The sequence below is a fragment of the Hemitrygon akajei genome, chromosome 32 (genome assembly GCF_048418815.1).
Source record: "Hemitrygon akajei chromosome 32, sHemAka1.3, whole genome shotgun sequence".
Classification (NCBI taxonomy): domain Eukaryota; kingdom Metazoa; phylum Chordata; class Chondrichthyes; order Myliobatiformes; family Dasyatidae; genus Hemitrygon; species Hemitrygon akajei.
In genome coordinates this window covers 30957585-30980210 of record NC_133155.1, presented here as the reverse complement: position 1 = coordinate 30980210, position 22626 = coordinate 30957585, and the positions used below count along the sequence as shown (strand labels likewise).

Sequence of the window (22626 nt, the reverse complement as noted above, 5' to 3'; positions counted from 1 at the left end):
TTGAAGTGAGTAGGATTATCAGGATTAAGGAAATCTGTATTAAGAGGGAACAAAGTGCTTTCAGGCACCAATGAAATAGACCAGTAACTCCACTCTATCTGCAGCTCACAGCAAGACAGCAGCTGACAGCACAGGGGGGACAATTAGCAGAATACCACTGGTTTAGAAAGATTTGCAGTCATATAATGGCCTTTTAAGGAACTTGGCTATTCCACGGTATTTCACCAGATGGACACTTTTGAACATTGGTCTCTCATATACACTGGAAAAGCAGCTTCTCTTCAGCATCTCACAGAAACCAGCCTCCCTCTATTCTGCTTGCCGTCTCAGTAAAGTGGCAGCAGAATGAAAGATCCCACCCATCCAAGACATTTTGTTCCCCCCCCCCCCGCCTCCCCAAATCGGGCAGAGATACAAAATCCTGAAAGTACATACCACCAGGGCCATGGATAGCTTGTATCTTACTGTTCCCTAGTACAACAAAACAGACTAGAAATCTGGCAATCTAATTCATGATGGCCTTGCACTTTATTATCAATCTTCATTGCACTTTCTATGTAGTTGTGACACTTTATTCTGCATCATATTATTGGTTTACCTTGTATTATGTCAATGTACTGTATAACAAATTGATCTGTATGGGCAGCGTACAAGACAAGCTTTTCACTGTATCTTTACAATAATAAGTCAATTCCAATTCCATCGTCTCCCAAAGCAACATCCCATGGACAGCAATAAGCCAAGCAACACACACAAAATGTTGAAAGAACACAGCAAGCAAGGCAGCATTGATGTTGTCTACCCTTCATCTTCCTGACTTACTGAGTTCCGCTATCCAGCATTTTGAGTGTATTGCTCAAGATTTCCAGCATCTGCAGAATCTCTTGTGTTTATGACCAGAAACCTTTTTTTGTGTGTGTGATATTGGCGAAGGGAAAGTCACCAGGAGAACTCCCCTTTGTGGTGGGAGCTTTTATAGCCATCCAAGCACACAGCTGGAACCTGATCTGAAAGGCTGCATCTCAGACAACACAAGGCAGCATCAAATGCCCTGAAGTGTCAACTTGAGCTTATGACCCTGGAGTGCGTCCAAACCCAAAACTTCTGATGCAAAGGTGAGTGTGCTACCACTGAGCCAAGGCTGATCACAGAAACATGCTCCTACTTTGAACCTCTCTTTAACAAATTCTGGCATCCACTGCAGATCATTTGAGCCTTAAGAAGATTCAAGAACAAAGTATTTCAAACAATTTCTTGGCAGAAGTGAGTGAGCAAAGACGTGCGTGCTGAATCTGGGTCTACTACCTCTCAGGAGTGACAATATCAAGGCAACAATTCTTTGCAGTGATAACACTGTACAGGACAACAATTTTTCTAAAAAATGTTGCTTCCTCAGATTTTTCTTTTGTTTATGGAAGACCTCTTGAAGCTGAACACAAATATAATTTCGGACTACTTGTATAACATAGGAATTTGGAGAAACAAGGAAGTAACTTTTATTGAATATAATGCATTTAATTGCAGAACGGTGTTGACGCTTTAAGACCTTAAGACATAGGAACAGAATTAGGCCATTTGGCCCATTGAATCTGCTCGGCCATTTCATCATGGCTGATCCATTTCCCTCTCAACCCTATTCTCCAGCCCTCTCCCTGACTAATCTGACACTTTGCAATAGTTCAACTAAGCTAAAAACGCTTTGTTGATGATTTTCATTTGTATTCAGCGTCTGAGGCTTCTCGCTTAGATGTCCAACAATAACCAGTAGGCACTGATGGATTCCGGTTGCCCTGATCCCATTCCTCCATGACCACAATGTTCTGGTGAAACCTTTCACCATGCTTGTCACTGACAGCGCTAAGGTTTGCTGGGAAGAAATCTAAATGGGAATGCAGAAAATGAATCTTTAGTGACACGTTGTACTTCATGATTTTGTACGCTTGAAGCACGTTGATCACCAGCGGCACGTAGTTCGGTGCTCTGTAGTTGCCAAGAAAATTTTCAGCAACACCCTTGAATGTCTTCTGTGCAATTTTCTCCGGTCCCACTGGAAGTTCTTCAAATTGCCTGTCATTGATGGCCTGTTTGACTTGCGGACCAACAAAAATGCCTTCCTTAATCTTGGCATCAGTTACTCTGGAAACCATCTGTCTCAAATATTAAAATCCTCCATAGAAATTTATAGCCTTTCTAAAACCTGTCCTGCCCTGCCTAAACATGCCTGGACAAGAAGAAAAAAAAATTTCAGCCTACATTGTGGGTAACATTTTAATTTACTTGAATTATGAATTGAAATAACATATATAAGTGATTTCAAAAATAAAAGGGAAATTTCATGGTGATTTTCAAGATCAGCAACCCAAAACCCGTAAGGTACACCCAAAAGTATTCAGGAAGCAAAATCTTTGTTGTCTGGTGTAACTATTCACGTACTAGGCTGTAGATCATTCTGGGAGCCAATTTACAGCTGAAGGCCTGATACAAAGTCAAGGTCAAAGTAAATTTACTATCAAAGTGCGTATATGCTACCACTTAGTACCTTGAGGTTCATTTTCTTGCAGGCATTTACAGGAAAATAAAAGAAAGACAAGAGAAGGTATGCTATATGGACAAAGATTTCCATTCCTGTGAACTATGAAGGCTATTTAGAACAGAAAATGTGAACTTTGCATATCCATAACACATCAGCCACAAATCACCTTAAAACAACGGCCGTGCTCTTGACAAAAGGAGATGCTTCAGCACGCAATGGCCAAGACATGAGCTTTGTACAATGGATGCTACTCGGGAGTATTCACTCACAGGCCCATTGTGTGTCAGCCTTTTGGTTGACTGTTGATTCCAGTGGAGGAAACACAGCAGACCACGATGCAAGAGGAGGGTAGTTGTACACGGGACAGGCCGTGATCTGCAGGGGAAGGGTTGGGTGCTCAATGCCCAAGAGTTTGAAAACAATGCCGCCCATTTCGTGACAACAGGCGGCATTAGAATTCACCATGAGCAGTCTCCATTCACAATCAGGGTGAAGGTGAGGGGTGAACTCCGGCAGATGCAGCCTGCGGTGTTGCCTCTTTCTGTGCCGAGAGGGAGGAATACTTCGCGGGGTGCGCACCACAGCTCCGGCGGTCAAGACCCCGGTGTCCCACTCGCGCTTTGCTTCACCTTCTCCCAGATCCCGAGCTTTCTGACAAGGCCAAGTGGAATGGTCTTATTTGTACTGTTTATTTTATTGGACTGAGTAACTCTCATTTCGACAGGCTGATACACCGCGCTGTAGGGTCAGAGACTGGGAGCAGTATGTAGCGTGCGAGCCGACCCTTCAACCCATCCGATCAAAGTAGCCATTTATCCTAATTCCATCTCATTCTCCGCATATCCCCGTCAATATCAATGGGTGCAATTCAGCAGTATGGGCTCTTTAATCCAAAATGGCAGGCCGAATCTCCTCCCAGATTCTGCCCCTCTCCCACACACTAGGGGCAACTTACAAAAGCCAAACTGCACATCTCCGGGACGTGGAAGGAAGCCGGAGCCTCTGGTGAAACTGCACACGGTCATAGGGAGAGCATGCAAACTCCACACGGACAGCCCCGAGGCCAGGGCCAAACCTAGGCAACTGCAGCCGAGAGCAGGGGCCCCACCACCAATCCTGCCATTCCACCAGAGCCCATCGCAAGTGCAGTACTCCTCTGCCTTCGGCCAGATCACATGAACTTCCCTCGGGCACTGACAGAAGGAGAAACAGCCACTAAATTATAATTCTTGCCTCTCCGGAGGTCACGTTGCCTTTCAAGCCATGTTCTCTGACCGACCCCATTCCTTTAAACCAGTTTTGGCAGCATCTTCCTCCCGCAAACCCAATGTCAGTTTCCCAGGCCATTTAAGTTTCTGACACGGAGATCGTTATAAATCCAGTTTCTTAACCCTTTAACTACAGAGCCTGAGACTCTCTCTCTCTCTCTCTCTCTCTCTCTCTCTCTCCCTTTCTCGCTGCTATTTCAATTCCAAAAAGCCTCTCCCCTCAGCTCTCAGGGACCGTGTTCTCTTGAAGGTACTCCTGTGCTTTCTCTGTGGGTCTTCTTCCAGTGCGAACGCCGATGCGCCCTGCCGATAGTCCACCGGATTCGGGCTGAAGGGTTAACTCCCTTGCTGTATAAATAATGACTCGCCGTTACCGCTCCAGCTCCTTTCGGTTTTGTGGCACCCAGGTTTGGAACGGTGGATTAAACTTCATAAGATAACCCTCCCCCCCCCCACACCCCCATTTTCCAGATTTCCCGGTATCTTACAGCTCTCGGTCATAACCCGTAAAAGTATAACACTACACTTAAAATAGCCAGCTTGTCCACCGTAAAAAAAACCCGTCAGCCTGCTCTGAAACTACAAAGAGCTTCCTGTCAGATGTCAGTTCATAGATGGGACCTCTGCCCATCGGAGGAGACCCGCAGGAAGTTAATGGTATACCCCGAAAATCCCGCGGATGCCTCTCCCAGCCTCAGTCTCCCCCTGTCTCTCTCCTTCCCTCCCTCCCTCCCCCGGCAACCAGCCTACAAATCCAGTGTCCCCCCACTTCCTTCCAGATGTTCCCAGTCGCACGTTGGCTAAATGCAGAGCCGGTGTGTGTGTGTGTGTGGTGGGGGGGAGAGATGGGATTGAAAGAAAACGGGGGAAACCCCCTTTCACTCCTCTCCCCCCCCCAAAAAAAAAGAGGTGCACAGAAAGACTTACCAAGACGGCAGCTCCCCGGAGCGCAGCGTATAACTCTCTCCTCCCATCCAACTCCTGCAGCTTTGGCAGTGCTGAGGAAATCCTTTGACAGGAGTCGGGAGCCCTCGGGATGGATTGGGGAGAGAGCAGATCTGTTTAGCATTAAGGCCGGAGCAACAGGAAATTCTTACCAAGGGGGCTGCTGTTATTCCCCCCACCCCACCCCACCCCCCTCCCTGGGCTGAGCGCGGCTCTTACTGTGGTCTGTTTAATAAATTCCCAGATCCAGGCAGGAACTTGACTGGGTGAAATTACGTCCACTTCAGACAAACATAGTGCGGTAATTTGGCAAATTGTGGGAGGGGCCGTGAAGGGGAGGTGGGAGGAGTCATAGGGAAAGGTGTGAAGGTTGGAAACTTGTTGGCATATTCTCTCCGGACACTAGTTAATAACTATAGCTGTATGAGTGAGCTGAACTTTAAGCAGTTTTCCCAAGCGGTTTAGCTCAACAGCAGTACAACATACAAACAAGAGGGAGTCTGCAGACGCTGGAAATCCGAGCGACACACACAAGATGCTGGAGGAACTCAGCAGGCCAGGCAGCATCTATGGAAAAAAGCCCAGTCAACGTTTCGGGCCGAAACCCTTAGGCAGGACTGGAGAGGAAAAAAAAGTTGAGTAGATTTGAAAGGGGGTAGGTGAAACTTGGAGGGGGAGGGTTGAAGCAAAGTGCTGGGAAGTTGATTGGTGAAGGAGACAGAAGGCCATGGAAGAAAGAAGAACGGTACGGCATATTACAGTGAAAAGTCTCGGGTCTGAATTCCCTAGGACCCAGCAGCAAACCGAATACAGATACATTCGGAATATAGACAGCAAGAATGATGGTTCTCCTTATGCAACAACATCTAAATGATGCTGTATGGTTAGCTAATATACCAGTTAACCAGTATACCATATGTTAAACCGTTTGTCCAAACACACGGGATCCGGTAGCACACGATCCTTTTTAGTGACAAAACCGAATTCAGATTTGGAGTACGTTTTCAGACTAGGTCCTTGGACGATACCCGATGTACCACTCATCCTGCCCGCTCTGAGACTGAAGTGGATCCAGACTGTTAACGCACAAAGTGCTGGAGGAACCCAGCAGGCCAGGCAGCGTCTGTGGGGAAGAGAACAGTCGACGTTTCCGGCCGAGACTGGACAAAAACCACATGAGGAGTCAGAGCAAGAAGGTGGGGGAAGGGGAGGAAGAACCCACAAGGTGATCGGCGAAACGGGGAGGGAGGGAGGGGAGGGGTGAAGTAAAGAGCTGGGAAGTTGATTGGTGAAAGAGATACAGGGCTGGAGAAGGGGGAGTCTGATAGGGGAGGGTAGAAGGCCATGGAAGAAAGAGAAGGGAGAGGAGCACCAGGGGGAGGTGACGGGCAGGTAGATAGGGTGAGAGAGGGAAATGAGACTGGGGAATGGTGAGGGGAAAGGAGCATTTCCAGGAGTCTGAGAAATCGATGTTCGTGCTCTCAGGTTGGGTGTTACCCGGATGGAATATAAGGTGCTACTCCTCCAACCTGACTGTCGCGATGAGGCCACCCTCAGGTTGGAGGACTAACACCTAATATTCCCTCTGGGTAACCTCCAACCTGATAGCATGAAAATCGATTTCAGGAACTTCCATGGATTGTTTCCCCACCTCCCCCCCATCTCCTTCACCATTCCCATTTCCCTCTCTCATCTTATCTCTTTACCCGTCTATCACCTCCCTCTGGTGCTCCTCTCCCTTTCCTATCTTCCGTGGCCTCCTTCAACCCTGTTTCTCTTTCACCAATCAACTTTCCAGCTCTCCTCTCCCCCCCCCCCCCCTCCATTTCACCTATCACCCTTCTGGTTCTCCGTCCCCTCCCCCCACCTTCTTACTCTGACTCCTCATCTTTTTTACCCCAGTCCTGATGAAGGGTCTCAGCCCAAAACATCGACTGTACATAGACACGGCCTGGCCTGCTGACTTCCTCCGGCATTTTGTGTGTGTCGCTTGGATTTCCAGCATCTGCAGATTCTCTCTTGCTCCAGACTGACGAAATGTAAGTTTCCTTTTGTTTGACATCATTTGGAGACTTTAAGGAGATTAAGTCATTTCCCAGAGGACATAGTTACACAGAATTTCATAACGTGCCTTGATTTGGAGCAGTTGTCTATCTCAGTACAATGTTGATATAGATAATGGAATTCTGATAAATCTTTGTTGTGAGGTGACGTTAGGAATGAGTTCCAATCCTACTGTTACTAATGCACTCTTGTGAAAGCGTACACAAAATAAAAATGGTCTCATGCAGACTTCAGCTGTTTTAACTATTAATTAATATTACTTAATGTTGAAATACTTAGAGGAGTGTGGTTATAATAATGAGCAATACAGATGAAAATGCTTTTAGGAGTTAGTGTTACTTGCATTCAGTGAAGTATGATTTCATGAAGTCCATCCCATTTTTATTGACACATTCTTTTTGTATTTGCACCTGTTACATCAAACATATTCAATAGGTTTCAAAGGTACATTTAATGTCAGAGAAATGTATACAATATACACCCTGAAATTCTTTTTCTTCGCAAACATCCATGAAAACAGTGGGGTGCTCCAAAGAATGAACGACTGTTAAAAGCCTCCTCCCAACTCCCCCCAAGCACAAGCATCAACGAATCAATGACCACCCCCCACCCCACCAGCAAAAAAGTATCGGCACCCCTCACCGAGCACTCAAGCGTGCAGCAAAGCATCAATAAAGACACAGACTTGCAGTACCCCAAAGACTACTCATTCACCCGGTAATTCAACATACCACAGGCTTTCTCTCTCCCCAATAAGGGAAAAAGAGGTGTCCTTGTTTCACCCCCATAATTAGTATCCTCAAGTCTTTCAATAGTTCAATCAATGCACAGATGTCAAAATATAGAAAGAAAGCAATACTTTGTTGCTGTAAATGACATTGTGCAGACAAGAGAAATTCCTTTTGCTCTTATCTGTTACTACAAGTATCAAAGTTTAAAGTAAATTTATTATCAAAGTGCGTATATGCCACCATACCCTGAGATTCATTTTCTTGCGGGCATTCACAGTGGAATAAAGAAATACAATGGAATCGATGGAAAACTACACAGAAACAACAACTGACAAATAATGTGCAAAAGAACACAAACTGTGCAATTAATAATAAATAAATAATACTGAAAACATGAATTGTGGAGTTCTTAAAAGTGAGTCCATAGGTTTTGAAATCAGTCCAGCGTTGTGGTGAGTGAGGTTACCTACACTGTTTAATGGACAAATGCAAACTTTGCCAGCTGCAGCCAAGCTAGGAGACAAGTGGTTTGTAGAGTTAAACCAGTTGAAGATACAGGTCTCACGCCCCTGGCCTTACAGGTCAAATGGAAAAGTTTAACAGCTGGAACCAGCATCCAGATGAAACTGTTGCAGGTGTTGTTTTGGATATGAGACAGACTGATGAAATTTGCAGGTGTGGTACAAATCTGAAAGTGGTGTTGCAGGACGGAGCTGTTTCTAAAATCTATCACATAGATTATAACGCATCTGGGCCGCCTGGTGGTGTGGTGGCATCAGCGCTGGACTTCAGGGCAGATGGTCCTGAGTTAAACCCCAGCCGGGTCCCAACCTGGGCAGCAGTATCTGTGCGGAAGAAAGGCCTGGCGATCTATGGTCCATGAGGTTACAAAGGGTCGGATTTGACTTAATGACTGAACAACAAATCACATAGTTAATCGAAAGACGCTGCTAAGCAGGAAGGCTTTCATTTCAATCTGAATGTTCAATCTTTGGGAAAAGCGGGAAGCAGCTGAAGGAACGATCCTCCTGTGCCAGTAGCTCTTATGTTGAGTACAGACTCTCTGGGTCTGTTAGCTCTAATTGTACTTACCAAAGGACATCAGTCAACAACCACAGCAAACTCAAGCACCCAGGCATGAAAGATAAAGGGAATTAGATGTATGTTGCAAGCTAAATGTAAAATGTTCATAGTGTCAAAGAGTAAACTTTTCCATATGTTATCTTTCATTGAAGGAAAGAAAACATCAATTTAATACTGATGATAAGATATCAGTGATATATGTCCTGGAGTTTCAATGATGATGCAGTGAAGCTGGATGATTCATCTGCCTTCCATATAAGAACATGAAACAGATGAGCAAAATTAGGACATTCGACCCATTCATTCTGCTCTGCCACAAATCAACACGGAACTGATTCCAGAACCTATGGATTGACTTTCAAGGTCATGTTCTCAGCATTATTTATTTGCTTTTCTTTTTTGCCCAGCTGTCTTCTTTTGGACATTGGTTCTTTGTCTGTGTGTAGTTTCTCATTGATTTTATTGTAGTTCTCCACTCTACTGTGAATGCCCGCAAGAAAACGAATCTCAGGGTGCTATATGGTGACATATATGTACATACTTTGATAGTAAATTTACTTTAAACTTTTAACTTTAAAACTTTACCAATTACGTATCTTGCAACTTCTGCTTTAAATAAACAGTCCCATTGCCTCCATAGATGCAGTTACCTCCTCCTGATAACCTTTGATGCTCTTGCTAATTAGGAACCTATCAACCTCCACTTTAAATATACCCAATGACTTGGACTCCATTGCCCATCTGTGACAATGAATTCCACAGATTCACCACCCTCTGGCTAAAGAAATTCCTCCTTACCTCTGATTCAAATGGATGTCCTTGTATTATGAGGGTCTGGTCCTAGACTTCCCTACTATTGGAAATATCTTCTGCATATCTACTCTATCTAGGCCTTTCACTGTACATTATTTTACTCACCCTGTAAAAGAGTAAGATGGTATGGTTGGTTAAAGTTACAATGAGAAGTGGTGAAAGTGAAGCATTTACTATGCAATTCTGTGAACGTAACAACAGTCAGGGTGTGGACACTAATCCACAGTCAGGGTGTGGATCTAGCCTGAGCTACATCTCAGTTATTGAAAGCACAAACAGAACTGCTGGAAGAACTCAGCCAGTCAGCCAGCAGCTGCGGAAAGAAAAACTAGGCAATGTTTCAGGTCAAAGACCCTTCCTCAGAACTGAGAAAACAAATTTGTCTAAGTAATAGTGGGGTGTGGTGACAGGTGGACATACATCTCTACCAAAGGAGGTGTAAGACACTCCTTCCCTCCACTAGCCTGCAGGTCACCCTTGGGCAAGGTGTAGCACCTGCTTAGCCCCCTCCCTTCCCCCCACCCTCTCGAATCAGAGTCATGTGAAGCCATGGGAGCAGGTGGTGGATGGTCATGTGAGCAGCTGGTGCAGATCACAAGTCCTGGTCATGTGACCACTGACACCAGGCAGACAATCTCTAAAGAGTATTGACAATGGCTGAGGTCGCCTGTCTAGTAAAGACACTACCCAGAAGGTGGCACTGACAAACCATTTCTGTAGAAAAGTCTGCCAAGCACAATCATGGGCATGGAAAGACCATGGTTGCCCACCTTACATAACAGGGTACATAATGAACAATTGAATAGTGGGGTAAGGCAATGGCTGGAACAATGGCAATGTCTGAGATAGGGTAAAATGAAGGACAGTTAAACTCCTTTGAGCATCTAATGTGCAGCTAATGTTGTGAAGGCTGGGTTGTGGTGTATGTTGGACCGACTGAGCAGGCCACTACATATAAGTGAAAGAAAAAAAACTAGGGGTCAGAGGAAGAGCAGGCACAAATATCCAGCCCTGATGCAAACAGAAAGAAGGAGCAAGTCGCCCAATGTTGGAGAAATCAGTACTGTGTCCTACAGGCTGTAAAGCGTCCAGACAAGAAATGGGATGTTGTTCCTTGAACTATCTTTTGGCCTCAGTGTAACAGGTCACCAGTACAGACAGGTCAGAGTGGGACTGGGAGAGAGAATTAAAATAGAAGGCAATGGGAAGCTTACGGTCAATAAGTGCAGATGCTCCGCAGAGTGATCAGCCTATCTGTGTTGTTTGTCCCCCTCTCTGATGTAGAGGACTCCATGTGGTGCACAGCAAATACAGTGGATTAGAATGGAAGAAGAATCTGCAATCTGAAATACAGTGGACTAGAATGGAAGAACCACTGCTTCACCTGAGTGATTGCTTGGATTGTGGATGGTGAGAAGGGAAGATTTTGAAAGGACTGGTGTTGCAAGGGAAGGCGCAGTTGGTCTAAATGGACAAACAGACCAGGGAGCCACCCAAGGGAAGGTGTACTGGGTCTGAATGGACAAACAGACCAGGGAGCCACCAAAGGGAAGGTGTACTGGGTCTGAATGGACAAACAGACCAGGGAGCCACCCAAGGGAAGGTGTACTGGGTCTGAATAGACAAACAGACCAGGGAGCCACCAAACCGTGTGATCCATGTAAGATGCAGGACGTGGAGGAGAATGGAAGATGTCACATGGTGGAATCATGTTGGAACTGGTGGAAATTTTGAAGGTAATATGCTGAATGTGAAGGCTGGGGATGTGGTGAGTGAATACCGGGGAGCTCCTTCTTTGCTCTGTGTTAGGGGAGAGGGGGTAAGAGAAGATTACGGGAAATAGAGAATATGCAGTTGAGAGGTCCAGCCACCGTGGCAGAAGGGAAGCCACAGTTCTGGAAGGAGGAGGATGATTTAGGGACATCACAGTGAAGGTCTCGTCATTGGAACAAATGTGATGGTGATTAAGAAACTGGGAAACAGGAATAACATTCTTACGGGAGGCAGGGTGAGAGGACGTGCCATCTATGGACTTGTCAAAGATGTTAATGGCAACGCTATCTCCTGAGATGGAGTCTGAAAGATCCAGAAACGGAAGGGAAGTGCCAGAGATGGACCACATAAGTGTCAGTTACTCACAGTGTGGTTTACACATTATAGTCTGTAAGAAAAGGTTGGAGGAGATTACAGGAATCAGGGCTCATTGAATTGACTGTTTTGCCAATTGACCATCCTAGCTGTTTCTATAGTGAAGGCACACAACTTTATTAGAGCCTGTGGAGAGAAGATAACAATCACCATGGAAGCAGAGAGTCTGCAGAAGGACTTAAAGAGATTTGGAGAATGTGCAAAGATGTGGAAGATGGAATATAGCGTAGAAAAGTGAATGGTCATGCACTTTGGTAGAAGAAATAAAGGCATGGACTATTTTCTAAATACAGGGAAAATTTGAAATCAGAGATGCAAAGGGGCTTGGGAGTCCTTGTGCAGGATTCCTCAAAGGTTAATTTGCAGATTCATTTGGTGGTAAAAGCAAGGTTAGCATTAATTTCAAAAGGACTAGAATATAAAAAGCAAGGATATAATGCTGAAGCTTTATAAGGCATTTGGAGTATTGTGAGCAGTTTTGGGCCCTTTATCTAAGAAAGGATGTATGGGCATTGAAGAGGTTCTGGAGGAGGTTCAAAAAAATGATCCTGGTTTATGTATGAGGAGCATTTGATGCCTCTGGGCCTGTCCTCACTGATGTTTAGAAGAATGCAGGAGGGACTCTCATTGAAACCTACTGAATATTGAAAGGCCTCGATAGAGTGGATGTGAAAAGAATATTTCCTATAGTGGGGGAGTCTAGGACCAGAAGGCACAGTCTCAGTATATAAGGACATGCCCTTAGAACAGAGATGAGGAGGAATTTCTTTAGCCAGAGGTTGGAAAATCTGTGGAATTCTTTGCCACTGAAGGTCATGGAGGCCAAGTCATTGGGTCTATTTAAAGCAGAGATTGATAGTTTCTTGATTAGTAAGTTTATCAAAGGTTATTGGAATAGACAGGAAAATGGGGTCGAGAGAGATAATAAATAAGCCATGATTGAATGGTGAAGCAAACTCAATGGCCTGAATAGACTAGTTATGTTCTTACGTCTTATGGCCTTATGGAGGCAGATACTCCGTATCCCCGACTGATGTTTGATGGCCATTACTGGCTGATCACTGTGGACGGTAGTTCTGTCACAACGCAACAGTTTGCTGTCTTAAAGAGGGAACATGCTGCTTCTGAAATGCATAATGCATTTGAGCTATGCATCCAGAATAGCAAGGCACTGGTGTAGCAGTCCCTCCGTGAGAACCAGCAGCCAGCCTAAAGCAATTCTTTCAGACATGCAGAGGTATCTAACTGCAACTCAGAATGCCTGGAAAACCAAATGTGGAAAGGCAACATTTTGGGTCGTAAACACAAAGAGATTCTGCAGATACTGGAAATGCTGAAAATCACACACAAAATGCTGGCAGAACTCAGCAGGTCAGGCAATCTCTATGGAGAGGAATAAACAGTCAATATTTCAGGCAGAAGTCTTTCATTGTGATGCCCTGGAGAAAGGTCTCTGCCCAAAACATTGACCATTTATCCAGTTATTCCCCTCCATAGGTGCTGCCTGTCCTGTTGAGTTGTTCCAGCAATTTTTGTGTGTTCCTCAACACTTTGCACCTGTGACTCATTGTCTGATCCTCATCAGATCCTGATGAATGGTCTCTCGTCTGAAACTTTGACCCTTTCGCTTTCCATGGGAGCTGCCTGAACTACTTCTCCAGCATTTGAAATTTAAAATCTTTATTTCATATCACTTCGGTTTTTCTTATCCTGCTTGTATGAGTCACTCCTGCTGGAACACCATTCCCTTTACCCAATCCCCTTGTCTCCAACACGATTTCCCCCCCCCCCCCCCAATGACGAGGCCGCTGTGGCATGGACAGAACATGCAAACTCCACACAGACTGCACGCGAGGTCACCACTGGACTTCGATGTCTGGCTCTGAGGCAGCGGCTCTGCTAGAGAAGCATAATTCAACGGACTGAATTCAATAAATTCAACCGAGGACACGATGCTACAGCAAAACTTATGAAGTGATGGGCAACAGAGAAAATATGGGAATAAATGTGAATTAAGTGGGTGATTTTAAATGGGGATACACTGTAGACTTGGGATCCTGTGCATAAAATTTGACACTTCAGGCTACTGAAAATTGTATATCTTGATGTTAACTAAGTATTCAAGAACATGCATGGTGTTCTTATACAGAGGATATCCAGGCATAGTGATTGGGTAATGTCTAAAATTAAGGATACCACAGTACCAAATTTAAAAGAAATCAATGGACTTGGGGAGATCTTACACAAAACTCAACACATTGGTTCAACATACTTTATTAAAGCTAATCAAACCCTTCATTCCTGTTTTTGCTAAAAGGTATTTGTAAGCTTTGTGCTTAAGTGATGACTTCAGCCCCTGATCCCATGACTGATTACTTTCTGAAGCTTCGGCAATATCACTGGAGTTCAACACTTTGACCTCTCTGTATTTCTTTCAGGCTTTTCGTTTCCATCTGACCCTTACTGTTAAATCCTGACTTGGCTGTCTTGTGTGCACTTCCACCCCATTGTTTACATTTCATACCGGAAAGTCTCAGAAATAATTTGGTGAAAGGTCATTTGATAATCTTCTCCTCTTGAGTATAGTCTTATGCCAGTTGCTGGTGTGCCTTCACCCTGATCGTCGCAGCTCACTTTGATAAGGATCAGCTTCGCTCGGCTTGGCTCATCCTGGATGAGGGTATACTCCACCACATCTCAAGGCTGAGATATATCTTATCATGGGATCAAGGAGTTGCAAAGTAAAATCCTAGCAGCAGCTGTTAAAGATGCAACCAAAATCTAGTAACTCAGAGGGAAGATCATCAGGGTTTCAAGTAATCCTAGCACAAACAAAAATATAGTTTTATTTCATTTTAGTGCTTTCTTTTAAATTTCTTTTTAATTTGATACCGTGGTGTCCTTAATTTTAGACATTACCCAATCACTATGCCTGGATATCCTCTATATAAGAACACCATGCATGTTCTTGAATACTTAGTTAACATCAAGATATACAATTTTCAGTAGCCTGAAGTGTCAAATTTTTATTAAAAGTATGAAGTGCATATTGCACCCAAGATTTCTGTTGCTGCTGTACCATTTATTAGAGAATTGTGAAATAAATAATAGCCAGGCACCAGTTCTTTTCCCCCTTTTGTTTGTATAAGGAAACACAGAACATCAGTGTCAGGGACCTTGACAAATGTGCGATCGGTGTAGGACGGGCTGATACACTGGAACACGTCGATGGTAAGAAAGAAGAGGTACTGGAACTTTTGAAAGACGTTAAGATAAATAAGTCCCAGGGGCCCGGTGGGATATAAAGCAGGTTACTACGGGAAATGAGGCAAGAGATCACTGCACCTTTTGCGATGGTCTTTGCATCCTTGCTGGCCAAAGGAGTAGTGCCAGAGGACTGGAGGGTGGCAAATGTTATTTCCTTGTTCGACAAAAGTAATAGGAACAACCCTTGGAATGATAAACCAGTTTGCCCTACATCAGTGGTGGGCAAATTGTTGGAGAGGAATCTTACAGACAGGATTTAGGAGAGGCACGGTCTGAGTGAGGGTAGTTAGCAAGGCTTTGCCTCGCAAGCCTGATTGAGTTCTTTGAGCAGATAACAAAACAAATTGATGAAGGTAGAGCAGTGGTGTGGTGTGTACGGATTTTAGTAAGGCATAGAGTCTGCAGAAGGACTTATATTTAGCTTTATTTTTCACATGTACATTGAAACATCAAAATGTACCGTGAAATGTATAACTTGAGTGAGTCAAATCAGCTGATCGTGATGAACAGCCCGAAAGCGTCAGCACATTTCCAGAGCCGGGGTAACATGTACTTTTTTATTTAACTAATAAAAAGATTGATAAAGAAAGAAAGAGATACAGCACAGTAACAGGCCGCTCTGGCCTAGCGATCCTCTGCTGCCCCGTTACAGCCCATGTGACAAATCAGCCAACTACCTTGTACGTCTTTGGGAGGTGGGAGGAAACCAGAACACTCAGAGAAAGCCCACACGATGACGGGGGCGGGGAAGCTACAAGCTCCTTGCAGACAGCAGCAGGAATTGAACCCTGACTCTGTAAGGTGATGTGCTAACCACTACCCCATCTAAGTCATCCAAGCTGTCTATCTAAGTTGTAAGAGTTGAGATTCTGTATGGCGCCCCACTCGTTACATTTTGTCATACAGTGAAAGACCAGTTTATGCCCATGCTCTATTTCCAGTAGGAAACCAACCCAAAGTGTTATCTCCTAAACCATGTGCTTTTATTTCCCACAGTCATCCTAGAGGCAAAAGTTTATTAATTGCCTTCTGGAAATCAAGGTATAGTACATCCACCAGTTCCCTTTCACCCAGAGCACACAATACTTCAAGGAAATTTAATAGAGTGAATCAAAAATAATTCACTTCCCCTGATTGCTTTGAATATCTCTCAGTGCCCTGCACTCACTTCAAGTTATATAAGTTTCTAACATTAATGGTTTCTAGCATTTTTTGAATGCAAATCAACTGGCCTACAGTTTCATACTATCTGTCTCCCATCCTAGTTCAGTATTTTCTGTTTTCAAAACTAATAGTACCTTCCCCACATCTCTCACTATTTCCAGACGTGGATGAAATTATTGAGTAATAGAGTACTTCAGCACAGAAGCAGATTCTTCAGTCTGTCTGGTGTATGCTGATCTGTTTTTCTGTGTAGTCCCATTGAGCTCCTCCTGGACCGTAGCCCTCCATACCCACCCCATCCACGTACTTATCCAAACTTCTCTTCCACGTTTCGGTTGAACTTGCATCCATCACTTAGGTTGGCAGCTTGTTGCACACTTCCACCACCTTCCGAGTAAAGAAGTTCCCCTTCAGTTTCCTCATAAACACTTTACAGCTGTAACCTATGGCCTCTAGTTCTAGCCTCACCCAACCTCCGTGGAAAAAGCTTGCTTACACTTCTACGAGTATACTCTTATGCCTCTGACAGATCTCCCCTCATTTTCCAATGAATAACCTATTCAACTTATTCAAGTCCTCGACCTGGTAAAATCTTTGTAGGCTTTCTCTGTGCTCTTTCAATCTTATTGATATCTTTCCTGTAGGCAGGTGAGCAGGACTTCACTCTAAATTAGGTCTCACCAACTTCTTATACAGCTTCAACACCCAACTCCTGAACTCGATACTTTGATTTATGAAGGCCAATGTGTCAAAAGCTCCCTTTCTGATCCTGTCAGAGCCTTGGAGACTTGTCAGTCTTCAGCTCCAATGACTGGCTCAACGCCACTGCCCTAGTGATTCTGATTTCCCTCAGTTCTCCTGCCCCCTCCGATTCCCGATTTGTAGATACTTCAGGAATGTTACCTGCACTCTCTATAATGAAGCCAGCTGTCAAAGCGTTCCAAAACTTAACTATACCAAACAGGAAACAAAGACCTGCTATAAAAGGATGCTGAAATGTAAAAATATTTGAAAAATCGAAAATTTAGAAGGAAAATGTGAGTAAGCTGAGTGTGATCCCTTGTTGACTATTCTGCTCTGCAACCAGCAGAGGAGAGATGCCTTCAGCTGATCTAATCTGATTCAGTTCTTTGACGGATTAATGCAGAATGCAGGCGGCTGTGGTGAAGTCGGTGATGCACAGAAGTGTGGAGATCCCAAACTTGCTGGAGTTCATGGGGAAACATGAGAAGTCCACATGGAAACCAACACATTCCAGTCTGATATAGTCCCTTCTCTGAATTTCCAGTAGAACAGACTGAGGAGCTATCAAACGCGACTGGAATTCTAACAGGAGAAGTAGACAGCCTACACAGACAGGCCTGAAACTCTCATTCAGTTCTCCCGGGAAGGGGGACTCCTTCCCTACACATGCAAAATCAATTTACAGCCATCACAGACTCTTTGAAGAATCACATTAATCTTCCAGGGACAAGCACAAACACAAAAGGTGGACCACAGGCCTGAAATCACAGTGTTATTTTAGACTGCTCAGATCTACGAGAGTTGTAACCTGCAATTAAATAAAATTATTGTTCTTCCCCGCGTGTTATTATCTATGTGAGCAGATGGTGCCACGTAAACTTCAAACACTATGAGGGGGGAGAAAACCAGACCTAACCTGGACCAAGACCTGAAGAAGGGTCTCGGCCCGAATCGTCGGCTGTTTATTCATTTCCATAGATGCTGCCTGACCTGCTGAGTTCCTCCAGCATTTTGTGTGTGTTGCTCTGGATTTCCAGCATCTCTTGTGTTTATATCTCGAACTGTATTTATTGAATGGTATTCATTTTACAGAGTGCTCTAATGTAGAATAATCACTAACCGAGTATCCGTGGATGTAACTTGTATAATTACAGAGGGGCTGCAGGTGCAGAGGGAGTGCTGTGCTAAGATGTGGAAAATGACAGGGTAAGTGCTGTGGTGTAACAGTGCAAATGACATCAGCAATATCAGTGATATGACCAAACTGGTGGAGACCCGGAGAGGACTCCAGGGCTGGAAATCTGGAGCAACGTACACAAAAACTTTTAATCCACAGAACGTCATTCATAGACATCGTGAACAGTTCGGAGGTGATGTCACCGGTACCCCTCTGACGAGCAGAGCATGATCTACTGATTCCCATTGTTTTCTGTTAACCATACGTCAGTTGTTGTCCCAGCTCCGTGACCCTCTCTTCCTTGCTTTTGCATTCTACATCCAGACCACTGCTCACCCCTTTGAGTCTCCAGCAGTTTGTTGCTCCAGACCACAGTATCTGCAGTCTTTTGTGTCCTTTAAGTGATTAAGAGGTCCAGAATGTCACAGGCAGATATACTGATGGTCATGTTACCAGAGGCTTGGGACTCCATATTCCAGGGCACTTCTCTAACCACAGCTACAAGAGCTGGATGCAGGTACAACTACAGCCGTACAAGTGACCAAACAGTGGTGGAGCCTCATCGAGAGCAGATGTCGGTCGAGGGCAGGGGTTCCCAATCTGGGGTCCATGGACCCCTTGCTTAATGGTTTTGTTCCACGGCATAAAAACGGTTGGGAGCCCGTGTTCCAGGGGCATCTGCAGTCCACACCAAACAGACGTGTGGGCTCCGTTATTACAGGCCGAAGCACACTGGAGCCCGAGGGTCATGAGGCAGAGCTGGGGAACAGGAATATAGGAAGACGGCTGCTGCCAATAGGAGGTCGCTGGAGAGGAGGAGGGAGATAGTAACTGGAATCACTGAGTAAAGAGGCACCTCTCTCGAAGCCTGCAGGGTCATGCCCAGTGCTGTCCGAGTCACACTCTCCACACTCCAAACAACGTTACAACAATGACCAGGGGGAACCCAGGTTGGACATAAAAGTCACCCACATCCTGCCTCACTGTGGTGAACTACATATACCTGTCTGGACTGCTCCTGTGGCTCCTCCCACAGACCCCTGTATAAAGGCAATTGAGGCCTGAGCCCGGCCTCATTCTCCAGGATGTAGTGTTGTTCATTCTTCCAGTCAATAAAAGCCGATATCTTGCTTCTTACGTCTCAGAGTGAGTTATTGATGGTGCATCACTCACAGGCCCACCTGCACAGATTTTAACAGACGACTGAATGAATCCCGGCTGTAATTAGTTCTAATAGCTAGCTACAACATGTTCATGCTGCAGGTAAGCGGCGTCCCAGATAAAGAACCCAGACCTCCGCAAGAGGCACATCATGAAGTTTTCCACTCTGCTGCTGTAGTTACCTTGAACTCTCGAGAAGGACGTGACAAACTCCCCTTCGTTCAAGGGTTCTCCTGGTGGAGACTAGTGTCGACACCCTCTGCAAGCTCTCTGTAAGGTGGGGCAGGCCCCCCTGGAACCAACCCTGCTCCTGGCCTGCGTGCCACTGACCCTGAGCCCGCATTCCCCTGTGATTGAGAAGCTGAGCTTTCACAGTCCTGCCAGCAGCCTCTGCCTGCTCTACGACAGACAGCGTCTTCCTGGTGTCCGGCTACGAGGAGAAGCTGACTTCCTGCGCTGGTTCCTGTGGAGGAAAGTGTCAGCACAATCGCACAAGCTCGGGTAAAGTCCTGCTCGGTACTGCACAAGTCTCACATTGTTGCTTTGTTCCAGGTGTAAATCACCCTGTTGGATAGGGGTGTAGAATTGTTACCTTCCTTGCACTTTTCTACGTGTTTAACTTTCCTATGGCTTTTTATATAATCACTATTACACAAGTAATTGTTCAGTGAATTTCCTACAATTATGGTACAGAGACTTCTATACTTTTCTAGGCGAGTCTTTGTTTCCCATAGCAGGTGTCGTACCAGTTTCAGTTTCTTCCCCCAAGCTATCAGACTCCTCAATACCCAGAGCCTGGACTGACACCAACTTACTGCCCTCTACTGTGCCTATTGTCTTGTTTATCATTTATTGTAATGCCTGCACTGTTTTGTGCACTTTATGCAGTCCTGGGTAGGTCTGCAGTCTAGCGTAGTTTTTTTTCTGTGTTGTTTTTACATAGCTCAGTGTAGTTTTTGTACTGTTTCATGTAGCACCATGGTCCTGAGAAACATTGTCTCATTTTTACTGTGTACTGTACCAGCAGTTATGGTCGAAATGACAATAAAAAGTGACTTGACTTGACTTGAGTTGAATCTGACTATTTTATAGGTTAATTATTATCACTGGAATTCTTTTCTGTTTTCTTTAGTTTGATTTTGAGATAACCACCACTGCCTTTTCCCTTGTCTCTCTTTCTTCTCATAGATCCTCTTTCTTTGTTCTTAATAAAATTGCCTGCCAATAAATTTTTTTTGGCCTCATTCTTGACTTCCAATGAGCCTTTGGACCATGAAAGCGTTGGATCCAACAATCCGAACACTATTCTGAGTGCACTTTGACCACAACATTTTACTGGGAGCTTAAAATGGATTTCCCCGTTGAGCTTAACCATGACGTATGCAGAGCACACACGCCATCCAATATCAACGCAGCAGGTCTGAAAGAAGTTGAATAAGAGACCAAGAACTGGCAGCTAGAGTGAAGTGTGGGAAAAGTGAGGTCACAAACTTGACAAGTTGAACTAAGAAGAAGTTTCTCTAAACGATGAAGGCAGTAATGGTTGGGATAGTGTGGGATTGTAGACACATATAAAGCTCCAGTTAGAGCAAGTGATTGTGAAGGGTTGGCTTTCGTTCCCCTGGAGTTGGTAGACCAAAGTGCCAGTGTTTTGTAATTCCAGAAACTAATCAAAAGAAAAAGCACGTGAACCTGGAAAAAGTTGACTGCTTTGTCATAATTTGAGTGAAACATGCACGTATGACGTGCTAGTGTAATGACATATGCCATTCACGTACTTTTACATATAACCCGTAATGAATTATGTAGACAAAGAATGCTTAATCAAACATTATATTTATAATATTACTGAAATATTAAATACACTACACTCTTCTCTGTTTAGCTATAAACTCCAACTCAATATAAAATGCATTATGACATACTTAAGTTGAGATGCATTCTATACAGGGTTGAAGTACAGTATACACATAGGTAATATAGAAATGAGACGGTGTGGGGTTTCCCTTTAATTCATCTCTGCTGTCATAGGGAGACTTTTGATTTGAGTTGAGGAGAATTTCCTTTTCCAAGGGTAATCCATCAGCATTTCTATCGTCAGTTGTCCTCTTGAATTCACAACCTTTTGGCGGGAGCCTAAATGTGTTTCTCCATTGAATCTAACCACGTCCTGTGCAAACCACACACAACAATTGCCGAGATTGTATGGGATGTTGCAAGATCACACTTGGAGCACTTCTGTGTACTGAAAGAATGATTACTGACATTGAAAAGCGTGTTTAGATTCATTGGACTGTCATGGGCAAAGAGGTGAAGCTATGATCAGGAATTAACTCAGTAGGGGATTATGGGATTAGGAAGCAGAGGTTACAGAAGAGAAGAATTGGCAAGGATAGAGGGTGCAAAATGATGTGACATGCATGTGAGGTGCAATTGATAGGTTACTGCTGTGATGACGGGGGGTGAGGAAAAGAACACAGCGACAGGAACAGCTTCCCCATTACCAAAATCACAAGTTGCAAATTGAAGAAAACAGTACAAGGTTTCCAAAGGTGGAACGGATCAGGATCTGAGGAGACGATTGGTCTGGAGGAGCAAAAATTTCATCTTCCGGTTAGATTCCTCTTTACGTAACTGCAGGGTTCGGCTGAGGATTCAAAGGTCTAAGTAATGTTTGACAGACTCAGAGTAAAGTAATGAATAAGTAGGCCAGCCATGCAAGAATTTGAAGCCTTCTGGCTTAAGATTGGAGTTATGACAGGTAGTTAATGAGTGATTTAGTCAGAGGGATGGGTGAAGTGGAGAAAATTAACCTGCAACCTGAGCTCATCCATTAGCAATACAGTATATTCCACACTCCAGATACCTGTTGATAGGTTTTCCATATTGGCCGTCCTATCATTAAACATCATCTGTAGTCTGCCTGCTGAAAGGCAAAATTGTGGGTCTGGAACGTTTGGACTAACGAGTTTTACCACACACCTCTCACAGTAAATGTTAATTAAAGCACAATTGGGCCTCAAGGCCACTTAGCAGGAAAGTGTAAGGCCTCGCAAGGTTGATTTTACAGCGGCATTTGGTAATTTGATAAAAATCACAGGCATGTGACCCGCAGTTAAACAACGCAGAACACGTTCAAGGTCAGTAGAAGATTTCGGATTGTCAACCCTCCAGTTATGTTTACCAATGGAGGTTTTTCTCGTCCATGTTCCCAACTTCCTGTTGCTCCATCAAAGAATCCTGCTCCTGTGTTTACTGGAAACCTATAGGAAGGATATGAAAGCTTTGGAGAGGGTGCAGAGATTTACCAGCATGCTGCCTTGAATAAAAGCACATGTCTTATGAAGATAGATTAAGCGAGCTAGGGCTTTGTTATTTTGGAGTGAAGGAGAATGAGAGATAACCTGATAGAGGGATACAAGATGATAAGAGGCATAGAAACAGTGGATAGCTTGAGACTTTTCCCCACGGTGGAAATGGCTAAAACAAGGGAGCATAATTTAAGGTGATTGGAGGAGAGTTTAGGGG

At 44.4% G+C, this 22626-nt stretch overlaps 1 protein-coding gene across 3 annotated transcripts in view; it reads right to left on the bottom strand.

Moving 5' to 3' along the window:
* eva1ba (eva-1 homolog Ba (C. elegans)) overlaps positions 1-22626 on the bottom strand; it is a 112135-nt gene that overhangs the window by 75799 nt on the left and 13710 nt on the right. The window contains exon 1 of one of the 3 annotated variants that reach the window (XM_073034402.1): positions 4729-5324. The exons of 1 other annotated variant lie outside the window; for it this stretch is intronic. The gene's annotated coding sequence lies outside the window, so the exon portion shown is untranslated. Of the gene's footprint in view, positions 1-4728; positions 5325-22626 lie in introns of those variants that run through there. One more of the 3 variants, XM_073034399.1, reaches the window with a different exon arrangement.